The 17,138-nt window shown below is 35.1% G+C and overlaps 2 protein-coding genes across 4 annotated transcripts in view; one reads left to right on the top strand and one right to left on the bottom strand.

Annotated features, from left to right (window-relative positions):
• LOC136026532 (rap guanine nucleotide exchange factor 4-like) overlaps positions 1-17,138 on the bottom strand; it is a 788,659-nt gene that overhangs the window by 369,929 nt on the left and 401,592 nt on the right. The gene's annotated exons all lie outside the window — the stretch shown is intronic.
• The window catches only part of LOC136025614 (uncharacterized), a 45,749-nt gene that overhangs the window by 261 nt on the left and 28,350 nt on the right, over positions 1-17,138 (top strand). The gene's annotated exons all lie outside the window — the stretch shown is intronic.

The raw sequence follows: 17,138 nt of genomic DNA, 5'->3' as shown, positions 1-17,138 counted from the left end.
TTTAGCGCAAAGAGCGAGGCGTTGAAGAGGGGACAACCCATTACATATACCGAGTAATTTCTGTTCGTTTTAAGTTTTAATGTCGCTCCTTACTTACAGTTAAAAAAACTAGTTTTTTTTTCATTTAATTTCTGAACGTTTTTGAATTAATGCATGTTTGATTTTGGCTCTCCACCATAGGACTTGTCCAATCTTATTGAATTTTTTGTATTGAATCAGATTGACAGATTATTAGAATGAAATTTGCATATTAATTTCTTTTTGGCTAAATGGCTTTCTCTTAGTTTTGATCAGACGATTTTGAGAAATAAGGGGTGGGGAAGGAGGCCTAGTTGCCCTCCAATTTTTCGGTTATATAAAAAGACAACTATAACTTTTAATTTTTAACTAACGTTTCTATTAGTAAAAAATATACGTAACTTAAGAATTAACTTACGTAACAAACTTTTATATTCTTATATTTTTATTATGTATATAAGGGGGTTTGTACCCTCGTTAATGCCTCGCTCTTTACACTAAATCGTAAGTTTTGTCTCAATTCTTTAAGAATGACCGCTGAATCAGAAAGGCCATAGAGTAAATAGTTGAAATTACTAAAAATACTTTAGCATAAAAAGCGAGGTATTCATCTCCTCCTAAATACCTCGCTATTTATGCTAAAGTATATTTAGAGCCCCTCTTATGCGTAATAATCTCTGTTCGTTTTAAGCTTCAATGCTACTCCTTACTTTCTCCTTAATTGAAAAAACTTTTTCATGTTTATTTTTTCATTGTTGTTTTTATAGTAGTTTTAGAAAATCCTGCGCCCTTTTCATTGAATTTTTCTTCCCCCACGACATATTTCTCCAAGGAAAGATTTACCCGCACAGCCCCCTCCCCTCAGCCCCACCCCCAAAACCAAAAACAATCCCCCTGAAAATGTCTCTACACTTCCCAATAGGATTATTAAATGTAAACACTGGTCAAAGTTTGTAACTTGCAGCCCCTCCCACAGGGACTGTGGGGGAGTAAGTCATTCCCAAAGACATAGTTATTATGGTTTTATACTATGCGGAACAAAATGGCTATCTCAAAATTTTGATCCGTTGACTTTGGAGAAAAAATTAGCGTGGGAGGGGGCCTATGTGCCCTCCAATTTTTTTGGTCACTTAAAAAGGGCACTAGAACTTTTCATTTCCGTTAGAATGAGCCCTCTTTTGGCATTCTAGGACCACTTGGTCGATACGATGACCCCTGAAAAAAAAAAAAAAAACACGCACCCGTGATTTGTCTTCTGGCAAAAAATACGAAATTCCACATTTTTGTAGATAAGAGCTTGAAATTTTTGCTATAGCGTTTTCTGATACGCCGAATGCGATGGTGTGATTTTCGTTAAGATTCTATGACTTTTACGGGATGTTTTCCCCTATTTTCCAAAATAAAGCAAATTTTCTCAGGCTCGTAACTTTTGATGACAAAGACTAAAGTTGATGAAACTTATATATTTAAAATCAGCATGAAAATCCGATTCTTTTGATGTATATTTTAGCATCAAAATTCTGTTTTTTAGAGTTTCGTTTATTATTAAGCCAAGTCGCTCCGTTACCACGAACTGTTTGATTATCAAGCTTTTTTTCTATTCGACCAATTTTCTCCTCCAAATTTTCAATTTGAAATCTCAGACAACCTAGTAGAGCCTGCTCAATTTTTGCAAACTTTGGATTAAACTCGAGCGTGATTGAATCATAAACCTGGCTGATTATCAGTTCAGTACCTTCTTTGTTCAATGAATTTGGGTCATTGAACTTTTCAGTAACTGAAAGTAAACGAAAGTAAGGAGCAGCATTAAAACTTAAAACGAACAGAAATTACTCCGTATATGAAAAAGGCTTTTCCCCCTCAACGCCCCGCTCTTTACGCTAAAGTTTGACTCTTCTCTTAACTCTATTTTAAAACAGTAAGAAACTTCAGCGTAAAGAGCGGGGCGTTGAGGAGGAAAAGTTCCTTTCATATACGGAGTAATTTCTGTTCGTTTTAAGTTTTGTTGTTGCTCCTTACTTTCATTTAAAAAAACTTGTTTTTTTTATTTAATTTCTGGACGTTTTTGAATTAATGCATGTTTTGATCTTGGCTCTCCGCACATAAATAATTAAAACAAAATGTACATATTAATTAATTGCAATTAATCGGAAGATTTTGAGAAAAATGAGCGAGGGAGGAGGCCTAGTTGCCCTCCAAGTTTTTGATTGCTTAAAAAAGCAACTAGAACTTTTATTTTTTTACAAACGTCTTCATTGGTAAAAAATATACGTAACTTACGAATTAACTTACGTAACGAACTTCTATATTAGTATGTTTTTATTGCGTATATTAGGGGGTTAAACCCTCGTCGATACCTCGCTCTTTACACTAAAGCTTAGATTTTGTCCCAATTCCTTAAGAATGACCTCTGAATCACAAAGGCCGTAGAATAAATAGTTGAAATCACTAAAAATACTTGAAGCGCAAATAGTGAGGTATAACGAGAAGGTAAACCCCTCATATGCGTAATAATTTTTGTTCGTTTTAAGTTTTAATGCTGCTCCTTACTTTCAGTAGAAAAAAAATTTTCATATTTATTTTTTCGTTGTTTTTTCAAATAATGCTAGAAAATCCTGCGTCACCTTCATTGAAATTATCTTCCCCCATGAGAAGTTTCTCCATGGAAAATCCTCCCAAGTAACCCCCCCCCTCAACTCTCCCCCTAAACCCAAAAAAATCTCCCTGAAAATGTCTGTACACTTCCCAGTAACCATTACTATATGTAAACACAGGTCAAAGTTTGTGACTTGCAGCCCCTCCCACGGTGACTGCGGGGGAGTGAGTCATCCCTAAAGACATAGTCATTAGGTTTTTCGACTATGGTAAATAAAATGGCTATCTCAGAATTTTGATCCGGAGACTTATGGGAAAAATGAGCGTGGGAGGGGGCCTAGGTGCCCTCCAATTTTTTTGTTCACTTAAAAAGGGCACTAGAACTTTTAATTTCCGTTGGAATGAGCCTTTTTGCGACAGTCTATGACCATTCAGTCGATAAGATCACCCCTGGAAAAAAAAAACAAAAAAACAAACAAATAAACATGCATCCGTGATGTCTTCTGGCCAAAAAAAAATGTGAAATTCCACATATTTGTAGATAGGAGCTTGAAACTTCTACAATAAGGTAACGGGAACAATAAGGTTCTACGTTAAGATTCTATGACTTTTAGGGGGTGTTTTCCCCTATTTTCTAAAATGAGGCAAATTTTCACAGGCTCGTAACTTTCGATGAGTATAACCGGTCTTGATAAAACTTATATATTTAAAATCAGCAATAAAATGCGATTCTTTTGATGTAACTATTGGTATCAAAATTCCATTTTATAGAGTTTTGGTTGCTATTGAGCCGGGTCGCTTCTTACTACAGTTCGTTACCACGAACTGTTTGATTGGTTATATTTTCCAGCAGATGACTTTTTATTTTCTCCAGCTGGGCTTCAGTTGTAGCTAATTGTTCGTAAATCGGGGCGATACTTGAAGACACCGAGTTAGACCATAATTTATCTCTTGCTTTCAGGGCTTAAAAGGTCTTAGAAAAAGTTTCGTAAATTTCTGTGGTATTAACAAGTTTTTGTGGCACTTTGTATTTTCGAAGTGACATATAGTGATCATAAATTCTGTCGGTCTGTCTGTCTGTCTTTCCCTGTTTTACTAGTTTAGGCACTTCCAGATAAGCTAGAACGATGAGATTAGGCAGGCGTATCAGGAACCAGACTAGATTAAATTAGAAATAGTCGTATCCCCAATTCGATCATCTGGGGGGAGTGGGGAGAAGGTTAATTTGAAAAAAAAGACCGGGATGAAACTTGGTGGTAAAAATGAGCACAAATCCTAGATACGTGATTGACATATTCGGAACGGGTCCGCTCTCTTTGGAGAATTTGGGGGGAGGGTTAATTCTGAAAAATGAGAAAAATCAGTACCAGACAAGATTAAATTAGAAATAGTCATTTATCCGATTCGACCGTCCGTGGGGGGGGAGTGGAGTGACGGTTAATTCTAAAAAATGAGGTGTTTTTAAGTTACGAAGGAGTGATCGAATTTTAATGAAATCTCATATTTAAAAGGATCTTGCAACTCAGATCTTTTATTTTAGATCTGGCTGAATCCAGTTTCATTGGGGAGAGTTGTGGGGGGGGGTATCAGAAATCTTGGAAAAAGCTCAGAGTGGAGAGGTCAGAATGAAATTTGGTGGCAAGAATAAGCACACATCCAAGATACGTGACTGACATAACTGGACCGGATCCGCACTCTTTGGGAGAGTTGGGGGGATTAATTCGGAAAAATTAAAAATGAGGTATTTGTAATTTATGGACGGGTAATTAGATCTTATAAAACTTGATATTTAGAAGGATCTTGTGCTTCAGAACTCTTATTACAAATCCCAACTAGATCCAGTGAGAGTAGGCGGAGGTGGATGGGGAAACCGAAAATCTTGGAAAATGATTAGAGTCAAGAGATCGGGATGAAACTTGGTGGGTAGAATAAGCAAATATCGCAGATAAGCAATCGCTCTCTTTGGGGGAGTTGGGGGGGAGGGTTTACTCTGAAAAATTAGAAAAAATGAGCTATTTTTAACTTAGGAAAGAGTCATCAGATATCAATGAAATTTGATGTTTGGAAGGATATCGTGTCTCATAGCTCTTATTTTAAATTCCGACCGGATCTGGTGACATTGGGGGGAGTTGGAGGGGGAAACCAGAAATCATAGAAAACGCTTAGAGTGGGGGGATCGGAATGAAACTTGGTGGTAAAAATAATCTGAAGTCCTAGATATGAGATTGACGTAACTGGAACGGATCTGCTCTCTTCAGGGGAGTTGGGAGGAGGAGGGATAATTCTGAAAAATTAAAAAAATAAGGTGTTTTCAACTTACGAAAGAGAGATTGGATCTTATTGAAATTTGATATTTGGAAGGATATCATGTCTCGGAGTTCTTATTTTAAATCTCGACCGGATCCGGTGAAGAGGAAGTTTGGAGGAGACCTAAAATCTTGGAAAACACTTCGAGTATAGGCGTCGGGATGAAACTTGGTGGTAAAAATAAGTACAAGTCCTAGAAACGGGATTGACATAGCCGGAACGGATCTGCTCTCTTTGGGGGAGTTGGGGGGGGGTGATTCTAAAAAATTAGACAAAATTAAGTATTTTAACTTATGAAAGAGTGATCATACCTTAATGAAATTTCATATTTAGAAGGATCTCGAAACCCAGATCTCTCATTTTAAATCCCTACCAGATCCAGTGTCATTGGGGGGGGGCAGGAAATATTGGAAAACGCTTAAAGCGGAGAGATCAAGATGAAACTTGGTGGAAAGAATACGCACAAGTCCAAGATAGGTGACTGACATAACCGGTTTGGATCCGCTCTCTTTGGTGGAGTTGGGGGGGAGGGGGGTAATTCGGTAAAATTAGAAAAAATGAGGTATTTGTAACTTGCGAACGGGTGTTCAGATCTTAATGAAATTTGATATCTAGAAGGATCTTGTGCTTTAAAACTCTCATTTTAAATCCCGACCAGATCCGATGACACTGAAGGGAGCTGGAGGGGGAAACTGGAATTCTTGGAAAACGTGAAAATCGAGGTATCTTACGAATGGGTGATCGGATCTTAATGAAACTTAATATGCAGAAGAATCTTATGTCTCAGATAATCCATTTTCAATTAGAATTGGATCCAAGGACATAGAGGGCTGGAGGGAAAAACAGAAACCTTGGAAACCGGAAATCTTGGAAACCGCTTAGAGTGGAGAGATCGAGATTAAACTTGATGGGAAGAATAAGCACAAGCTATAGATACGAGATTGACATTATTGGTACGGATCCGTTCTCTTTGGGGGAGCTGGAAGTTGTTAATTTGGGAAAATTAGAAAAATTGAGGTGTTTTTAACTCAAGAATGGGTGACCGGATCTTAAAAAAATTTGATAAGTAGGAGAAACTCATGTCTCAGAGCTCTTCTTTCAAATCCCGACCAGATCTGTTGACATTGGGGGGGGGGGTTTGGAGGGGGAAACCGTAAATCTTGGAAAACGCTTATAAACACAGTAGATACGTAATTGACGTAACCGGACTGGATCTGCTTTCTTTGGGGGAGTTAGGTGGTTTGGTTCAGCGCTTTGGTGAGTTTAGTGCTTCTGGACGTGCTAGGACGATGAAAATTGTTAGGTATGTCAGGGAGCTGCACTCTTTGACTCGTTACAGTTGTTTTCCCCGATTCGACCATCTGGGGGGCTGAAGGGAAAGGAAAAATTAGAAAAATTGAGGTATTTCTAACTTACGAGTGGGTGATCGGATCTTAATGAATTTTGATATTTAGAAGGACCTCTTGAATCAGAGCTCTTATTTTAAATCCCGACCGGCATTAAGCCTCTGATTTTCCTTTTAAAGCAATCTATTGATTCTTAGAATGTTACTACAGGTCATATCATATGAGCTCTTGGCTCCTCTTGACCTCGTCACAAGTGCGATATGAGCTCTTAGCTCTTGTTTCTGACGAATAGTATATAAATATAAGTAGTTTCAAAAATTTATTAAATACCCCTAGGGATTCCTTCCTCCCTTACTTGTATTTATATTACTTGTATACCCCAGGGCAAGGGTGCCCAATGTTTATTATGTACCTTCACGAATATATTACTTTAAATGACATTAATTTAGTAGTATATGCATTACTCCGTAAAGCAAAGTATATGATTACCCCGGTTCCAAACCGGGGTAATCAATCATTTATGAAGGAGCCTATAAATCGTCAACTGTATGAGATGATGGGGAAAAACCAAAATATTCCAAGATACGGCACTATTAGGAATGAAATGAGATCCCGTGGAACTAAAATGGACGAATATCCTACAACTTTAGATTAAAAAAAATAATGTTCGTATATTTTATAGGCCTACAATCGCCGTTTCTTAATTTTAAGAGCCACTAATGTTTAAAATAATGTGTTTTAAAGAATAACGTTCTTTTTAAAAATGATATTCATACATTTTATAGGCCTACAATCGATGTTTCTTTACTTTTAAAGGCCAATAATGTTTAAAATAATGTGTTTTTAAGAATAATATTCTTTTTAAGAATAATATTCTTTTTTAAAATAATGTTCATACATTTTATAGGCCTACAATCAGTGTTTCTTTACTTTTAAAGCCCAATAATGTTTAAAATAATGTGTCTTTAAGGTTATTGTTCTTTTTAAAAATAACGTTCATACATTTTATAGGCGTACAATCGGTGTTTCTTTACTTTTAAAGGCCAATAATGATTAAAATAATGTGTTTTTAAGATAAATTTTCTTTTTAAAAATAAGGTTCATACATTTTATAGGTCTACAATCGGTGTTTCTTTACTTTTAAAGGCCAATAATATTTAAAATGATGTGTTTTTAAGAATAATGTTCTTTTTAAAAATAATGTTCATACATTTTATAGGCCTACAATCGGTGTTTCTTTACTTTTGAAGGCCAATAATGTTATCTGCTTTGTAACAGCTTTGTAACCTAAAAAATGCCAATTCGTATGAAGTGTTAAATATGATATTGCCTCAAGGTGTTGTTGCCAATTATACATGTTTTCAACTTCCTTTTAAATCTGGTCGCAATGCTAAGAAGATGTCAACATTCTTAATGATATTCTGGCAAACCCCTCAAGGAGTGGTCAAGCCAATGAGAAAGGAGGAAATTTTGAATACTAAGAATTATTGCTAAAAATCATTCCACATAACTACAAACTTGAGAATCTTTGGGATTATTTATCGGTATAAGATCTACAAAAAGACACAAAAATTAAGGCTGTATGATTAGTACAACCCTTTTAAATAGTATAGGAAGAATATCTTAAATGGCAAATTTTAAAGGAAACTGATGATAACAAAAAAAAAATTCACGGCCAAAAATTTTGAAATTTCGTGGCAAATCGAGAGGCTACTTTACAATTCTCTACGTCTTCTAAAATTAATCTTATTACTACTTTTAAAAATTAGAGGTGTCCCCACTAATTAATTTTTATGAAGCTCTAAAGAAAAAAAAATGCAAATTTGTTCGGCCTATTCATGTTAAAGCTTTCAATGAAGCTACATGAATTTTTTCATTAAAAAATCTGCTCGTGTCTGTTGTTAATACGCATTTCACTGCTATAGGAAAATAGCATTGGCTTCAAACCTCGGAGATTGACCTTAAATCTTCTATTTTTTCGTTTTTTTTAAATTACTCCCTCTAACCAATAAATTCTCCAGTACTTGTATCATCCAGTATCAGTGTATTGTAGTCACTGGGTTCGCCCTTCCCCTTAAAAATCGTTCAGTTGTCTTCCCCCTGAAAATCTTGAACACCCTTGGGGAAAGTATCCGATTCAACTGGGTTCATTTTTTTCTTTGAGCGAAATTAGAAAATACGACGAAGGTCCAAAAATTTTTATTTATAATAAACTTACAATTATAACTAAGTGAATTACCTATGTGCAGGATAAAGTTTTCGGCTGTTTTACTGTGACAGTAACAAAGCTTAGTTTTGATTACTTACTCCCCCACAGTCCCTGAGGGAGGGGTTGCAAGTTACAAACTTCAACCAGTGTTTACATATAATAATGGTTATTGGGAAGTGTACAGACGTTTTCAGGGGGATTTTTTTGGTTTTGGGGGTAGGGTTGAGGGAGGGGGCTATGTGGGAGGATCTTTCCTTGGAGAAATATGCCATGGGGGAAAAAAATTCAATGAAAAGGTCGCAGGACGAATCTGGTCACGTTAGAAAAAAACGTCAAATTAAGAGCTTAATATACAATGCTGGGTGTTCGGAGCCTCTCTATTATGGAGTATAATTTGAAAATAACCTTTGTTTTGTAACCTTATGTTTTCGAAAGAGTATTAGATGGGGGACCTAATACCCTATTCTGTTACTGAGATATTACATCTATGCTATTTTGACAACATGTGCGTAATCGTAACAACCATAGTGCCTTTTGATTTGGCTTTCTTCCCCTTCGACTGTCCCTGAAAGTTCAACTTAATACCCTATTTTATTCCTGCGATATTGCCTCTATCCCATTTTGACCTCTGGATACACTTGACTCCTTCAATATACTTCAATAGCAGTAGCAGTACTGCTACAAGCCGTTGCTGATATATTACTAGTATTGAAAAAATACGTAAATAGACCATATAACCCGTCATTACGGGCTATAGCCCGTCAGGCACGTATATTAATCATGTTCTTTCTTTAGTCAGGGGAGATGAGGGAATTTGCCAAAGCCACAAAAAATGAGAATATTGTTTAGAAAATTGCAAAAACCGTACGATTTTGAGGTTTAAAGTTACCTTGAGGCTTCACCGGATAGTAGATATTTGCATCTAAGATTCATGCGCTTTTTGTATAGCTTCCATTGTTTTGTAAATGACACCTACTGCTATATGTATTTACATTTTGTAACATGGTATATAGTTAACCTCATTACATTATGAGGCAAATCTTTCCCACGAATGAGTTTAGGCATATTTTTAACCTCCTGATTGAACTAATTTAAGCAAATCACTTGTCAGATGCCCATCTTTGAATTATACTCTTTTATCAGATTTAATATATGTTTAATTTAACTTTAATTTTTTTTTTATGCTAGCAATGCTGTTGACGTCATAAAAGACATAAAAATTATGGACAAGTATGCCTCCACCAAGGGTGTGGAGGCAGGCATGTACCTAGGACGTTTATTATTATTGTTATTTCTTTGGGGGGGGGGGGGGTAAAATTCCTTCTTATAGTTTGAATAAGAAGTACCCAGGAATTCAAGAGAAATTAAAGTTTTTGAGAGGGGATTGAATCCAGATACCGCTGCTTAAGTCCCTGGGTAGATATATACCTCCTAGCAAAACCGCTCTTATGCAACCTATTGTGTTGAACAAGTATGAACCTATGTAGCCTGCATAAACGTATGATCTTTGCCAAGATCGTATCCAGGGGTTAAAGGTTTGACCCCTCCCCTTGAAATGTTTGTCCAACTCGTAGAAGTTTGACAAAAATGCATAAAAACAAATCTTGATGTATTTAAAGTTTTTGCACCACTCCCCTCTGAATCAAAATCATGGAATCGGCCCTGATCCTTGGTGATCTCCCCCCTTCACCTGAAACCTCAATATTTTTCTCTTTTAAGAATTCCTTTTTCATAAATGTTTCTTTGTCTATTATTTGAGTTTTGGTTTATTTGTGAAGCTTTACAGATACAGTACTATGGGGACGATACCTGGGCTCCCCCACCCTGTGTTTTGCTTGTTAAAGATCATGCTATGATGCTGCACCTATTTTAAAATGCATTTTAAAAACTGGTTTTTGATACATATCTAGCACAAGCATAGAAGGACGCAATGGGCTAGAAGTCAGTAATGTCAGTTCACCAAAATTTAGGGCGGGAAGTAGAATATGTTATATTTTTTGCAAATTTGTCTTTTACATCTTTTTTTTATAGAAACCCCAAATATGGAATTTCAATGGACCCCCCCCCCAGAAAAATAATTGAAGCATCTAGAGGAGGGGGGCACAAAATTCTTGGTGAACATGCCCCTCCCCAGTTGGAACTGCTACCTAAAGTCTCAAAAATAAAAATGTTTATTGCCCCTTGCACCAATCTTAGATCTATTCATACCTGAAACCTGCAGTTTTTTAAGGGCAGTACTATATTTTTGTCAGTATCGCCAGGTTGAATCGGGAATAAAAAAAAAAAGCAGAACTAATTAGTTAACTTTGACAACGCCTTTCTTCCGTAAAGCTCAAACTCTTGATTTCCGAAGAAAACTAAACCTTCTTCAGCTGTTTGGTGCCATATGTTTTTAGCTTAGTTGTCTTTAATTCTTCATCCTCTTTTAACTTTAACACGCATTGCTGCCGAAAACTGGAGAGCTAAATAGGAAAGTCCACTTCATTAAAAATTGAATTCCTGATTATTTAATAATTTTGAAGTGCAAATAGGGTTGCCAAGGCCGTATCCAAATCGGGGCTAGGAGTGTGACCTCCTCTCCTCCTCCAAATGCTTTTCGGACCCATAAAAACGTAATAAAAATGTATATGAACCAATTTTGACGTGTATCTTTTAATTTTTTTAACCCCCCTCTCGAAAAAAATTGGATATGGTTTTGTAAGTTTTCACTTAACCCGTTCAAATAATCAGATTTCCTTTTTATTGTCCTTGGAACTCCGAGACTTTATCTCATGACTTATCCATGACTTTGGGAAAAATGAGCGTGAGAGGGGGCCTAGTTGCCCTACATTTTTTTTCGCCACTTAAAAAGGGAACTATAACTTTGAATTCCCGCTCGAACGAGACCTCTCTCGATATTCTAGGACCAAAAAGTCGATACGATGACCCCTGGAAAAAAACACACACAAAAAAAACAAAGAAACACGCATGCGTTATATTTCTTCTGGCAAGAAATACAAAATTCCACGTTTTTGCAGATTAGGAGCTTGACACCTCTACAGTAGAGTTCTCTGTTACGCTGAATCTGATGGTGTGATTTTCTGTAAGATTCTATGACTTTTTATTTTTTTCAAAAATAAGGCAAATTTTTTCGGCTCGTAACTTTTGATGGGTAGGAGTTTCGGTTACTATTGAGTGGGGTCGCTCCTTACTTACATTTCATTACCACGAACTGTTTGATTACATTTGGGCATGTGAACTTAAAAAAAAAAAGAAAATCCTTAAGGAATTCTTGTTAGTTTTTTGAATATAATGAAAAGCTTGCAACATATGTAGATTTTTTTTTGTTCGTTCGATCAATAATTTAGTAAATTACATAATAATCCTATTTTTTTAAGACCCTAAGAATCTTTGACCCATTCTTACGCAAGGAATAAGTGCTTTGAGGTCAGTACCTTCCTGAAATATCGATATTTTACGGGTACTATTTTAAATTACTTATATTTGTGCTTGTTTCAACTCTTTAAAAGTTTTTTTGAAGTTGTACCCGCTCCAAATTACCCTCTCTTCCCTACCAAACCGATCTTCCGATGTAGAATTTGACAAATCTGAACCAAGTATAAAATGTATAGAAATTTTAATTATAATTAAATGTATAGAAATTTTAATTAAATTTTAATTAAAATTTAATTTTAATAAAATTTAATTAAATTGTTAATGTATAGAGAAAAACTAGTGAATGGCTGCGAGTTACGAAAACTTGCCAGTTTTTTTTTACGAGTGATAGAACAATCGGTCCAATTATGGTCAAATGCTCCGTAGGAACAGCGAAAATGGGGTTATTCGCGAGCAACTAAAAATTAATGCTTCTGGTCCAAGCTATTTATAATATCATCCGAGGCATTCTCATTGGAAACAATCATTAAATTTATAAATTCGACACATTTTGAAATTGGCAGTAATCTAGGGTTTATAAATTTCATTTTGAACGGGCCCTGAGCAACATCGCGCTTTTTTATTTCGTAAGCAGTGGAATTTCATGGCCAAAACAGTAAGTCACGACGTTTCTAAGTTATGCGGAATTTCATATAACTTGGGCAACTCTTCAAGCATTTTTTCTTATTTTATTTTTTTTCTTTGATGTTTGCGTATAGAAATTTTGGTAGGTGCCTCCCGTCACGTTTTTTTTCTCTTAAAGTCTTAGAAAAGCCAATGTAGTTCATTAAAGCAGCACTTATCAAACAGTTCGTGGTAACGAACTGTAGTAAGGAGCGACCCGGCTCAATATTAAACGAAACTCTAAAAAACGGTATTTTGATGCTAAAATATAGATCAAAAGAATCAGATTTTTGTGCTGATTTTAAATATATAGGTTTCATCAAATTTAATCTTTGTCATCAAAAGTTACGAGCCTGAAAAAATTTGCCGAAAAAATTAGCCAAAAAAGGAATTAATATGCAAATTTCATTTTAATAATTTATGTGTGGAGACCCAAAATCAAACATGTATTAATTCAAAAACGTTCAGAAATTACATAAAAAAAACTAGTTTTTTTTAACTGAAAGTAAGGAGCGACATTAAAACTTAAAACGAACAGAAATTACTCCGTATATGAAATGGGTTGTCCCCTCCGCAATCCCTTGCTCTTTACGCTAAAGTTTGACTCTTTGCCACAATTCTGCTTTTTAAACAATTAAAAGCTTTAGCGTAAAGAGCGAGGGATTGCGGAGGGGACAACCCACTTCATATACGGAGTAATTTCTGTTCGTTTTAAGTTTTAATGTGGCTCCTTACTTTCAGTTAAAAAAAACTAGTTTTTTTATGTAATATTTTACAGAGACAGAGATTTGAAAGACTTGGCTAAAATCATATTTATTTTATAATTTAAAAGAATTTATGACAGTGTTTTTTAACAAGCACTACCAATTGAAGTATTTTTTTTTTTACAGCCGATTAAAGCAGCATTTAATGTTTGACAGAGATTAAAACAACCAAAAAAATCAAAATTTTTTCACACGAAGGACCTCAAATTTGGCTCAGTCACCCTTTGGCACTCTAATATTTAAAATTAATAAATTTTAATAATATTTAGTAATTATTAGTGCTAAATAATTAGTACTAGTCCTTAATAGTTTTTAGCACTAAAAGTATGCCCACAGCTGCTTAAAATATCATACAAATTAGAAACACATTACTTATAATTAGAATACTGCCTTCCTGCACAGTGAAATGAAAAAAAAAGGATCAGAGTTAAAGCCGTATCAAGGGAGAGGGGGGTCCCGTATTAAATTGGATAATATTTTTATATTATCCATTATTATTATCCAATTTTATATTATATAATTGATTTATAATTACTAGGTCCGTTCTTATTATCTTTTTTGTAAAGGGGGTTGAATTAAATAACACGGTATCCCGTCTTCGTCAGTGCTGCCACATATAGCTGTAATAACAAATCAGTAAAACTAATTCGCTGAATTTGACGACGCGTTTTGTCAGCAAGAATTCAAACATTAACAATCTGTTGTTTTTTTTTTTAGCTAATTTCTTGCTTGTTTTTGGCCCGTGTTAAGTTTGACGCCTGCTAGAAGTAAAAACTGCTTATGGAGGTCATTAAACATTAAAGTCCCTATTTTTCAGACATAATTATATGGTTGTGTAAGCTTTCAAGTAACTAATTCAAAAAGTTTGCTTTCTATTTTAATGGCAAAGCAAAGATAAAAGATTTCAGTATTGAGTTTTTGTAGAACATCCAAAATAATGCTATGGAATTATAATGCTTAAAATACTCATAAGGTATAATTTAAAATATCAATACAATTTCCTGATAATACCAAATATGGTAGCGTAACATATCAAGAAATAATTAAAATGTACAATAATTAAAATGTAGCTTCAATGTCTGAAACAGGATAACGGAACAGATGTTTATTAATTATGGCAAACGCAATTAGGGTGTGAGAGATGTAATTGAATACCCTGAAGGGGATACAGATCCTTCAAATTGGTGTCAACATGCCAAAACCCCATAAAGTGAGACATTCCACTTTAAAAAAAAGACATCAATCGTTAGAAGAAAAGGGGTTGGTTTAAACATATTATATAAGGAATTACTAAATACCTCTTCCGAGTGTGAAGTGAGAACCCTAGTGGTTTGAGACTTTAATAGGACTAGATACTACCCTTAAATCTTGAAGGGTCGTCTCAACGGATGCAGTAGCGGTTTTAGGTCGAATAACCTGGGGATGCAAAGTATACTATAGGAGTTTCAAAATATAAGATGAAAATAATTTAATGTCAGAAAACTGGGGGGAGACTGCCCCCCTCTACCCGGGCCTAGAGCCACCATTGAACGGACGATGTCAGGGAAGAGCCAGGTAAAAGGTGGCCTAATCTATGGGAAAGACGATTGCGTCTTGAAATGTATCAAAATAGGAAATTAAAAATACTCTTCCTTAGCTCCTCCTCTACCTCAAGAGACACTTGTGGCCTCCTCCAGGCACCAATGAAAAGCCTTCAATCGCTTCAAGGGCGTGCTGCAGCGTAGATATATTCCCGCTATGAGAGTATACTTCCGTGGCATGTATGTCTCGTTCGTATGTCTTTCAAGGTGTTTTGTGTACAATTGTCCTTGGTAAAACAAACCCTTGGTCGAACTTTTCCCACCCCTCCCAGGAAAAAGAAAATCATGATTGGTTTCAGTTATGTTTTTAACGGTTTAGGTTTGTATTCTGGAAATAACGTCCTTTTGAATAATGTGTGGAAATGATATTATAGTGGCTAAGAATCGATAAATTCTTCAAATTACCGAACAGTAATTACCAAACGTAATTCTTCAAATTACGGTAACTTCAAATTACCAAAACAGTATCAGAAAGAGGTACAATATATAGGATAACAGTTAATGGCGAAATCTGGAAATCTTTAGGATTGCGAGGGGGGAGGGTCCTCATCTGTGTGCTTATATGGATTATTCTTAGTTCTATCTTATGCCCTTCCTTTCATGAGATGAAGAAATATCTTTCAGTTTTTTACGTTCTCGAGTTGGAGAAATACTTCTGGGGGTGCCCAAAATCTATGCACCTCCCTCCTACTGGATACAACCCTTTTCTCATCACTTGCCTAAGATTCAAAGTCAGTTTATGATCCTTCTGCTTTACAATCCATGAGGCCTTAGAGGGATCTCTGATTTTGTGTTATTGAGTATTGTCTCTGATTTTGAGTTGAAAATAGATAAAATATTAATATATAACTGCTCGCTGATGTGGAACCCAGGTCATGCAACAGCCACATCAGGGTGTTGTAAAACTCCTAAAATTTGGGAATAAATCATAAATAAAATATCTATTCTAAAAATCAACTTGTGAAATTTTCTAACTATCATTTGTCTGTATAAGCTTGATTCATTAAGATAAGACGATTTATTCCATGTAAGCCAGGGGAGGGATTCTACCGCAACGTTTTATAAGTCCTTTTAGAATAATATCGAAGGCAAGATAAACTCCCATCCCCTTTTCAGCTATGTGCGAAGGTCATGTTTTTTTTTTGCTAATATTTCTTCTTATTTCAAAATTCAGATACAGTACTTACGCATGGGTGCTATCAAGTTTTATGCAGTTGACCTGAAGATAATTCAAATTGTTAGCCTAGATAGTTTTAGGAAATGGGTCATTTCATCGCCCTCTCTACCCAAATAATCCTCTTACCCTTTGTCTCCCATCCTTCCGTTAAGGAGCAGTAATAACCACAGAGGTAATAAGCACAAATTCTTCAATTCAGCCGTTAGATTAGATCCCAAAGCCTAAATTAAAAGAGTTGTAGATTTGGTATTCTTCGAATAAACTTTCTAAATAAAAATACAAAAAAAAAAATAAAAAAATCCGTTAACATATTGTGCCGTAATTTGATTCTAGGTCCATGAGGAGACAGCATATAGTTGCGGACATTCTTTTTAACTCTTCCATTTAGTGACTTATAATATAATTATTTGTTGTATGTAACAAAAACATGCATGCAGTTATATTTTAACTATATTTTCATGCTTTTAAAAATATGTTTTAACTATTTTACAACTATATATATATATATATATATATATATATATATATATATATATATATATATATATATATATATATATATATATATATATATATATATATATATATATATATATATATATATATATATATATATATATATATATATATATATATATATATATATATATGAGAAACTCGGAAATCATTTGCAATGCTTATTGTTCAATAGTTAGGTTGCACTTGATTTACCACCCCTGATTATGATCAGTCTTCTGTGGATGTACACATTTCACCCCCCCCCCCCAACTCTTTACTCAGGCTATTTGTAAATAATTGAACTTTGGGTTTTGAAAACAACCTTAAGGGGATTTGATACCATAAAATCATTTTGTTAGCCTCAACGTTGGCTGACTGTCTCAAAGACCATTAGCAAGTTCTCTCATGGGACTAGCCAAAATCGAGAACTGTTGAGAATATTGTGGTTTGACTATGAAATTTGATTGAAAAGACAATGGAATTTTACTTCCCATGTGTTGGCAAGGTTGTCAATCAAAGTGAGTAGCACATCGGGGAACTACAAAGCTATCAAATTGCCGCGAATGCCGAACTTAAAAAAATCTACTTCATTTATGCGAAAAAATC

The sequence above is a fragment of the Artemia franciscana genome, chromosome 4 (genome assembly GCF_032884065.1).
Source record: "Artemia franciscana chromosome 4, ASM3288406v1, whole genome shotgun sequence".
NCBI classification, from domain to species: Eukaryota; Metazoa; Arthropoda; class Branchiopoda; order Anostraca; family Artemiidae; genus Artemia; species Artemia franciscana.
The sequence above is the reverse complement of the archived record's forward strand: the minus strand, read 5'-3'. Positions and strand labels throughout refer to the sequence as shown.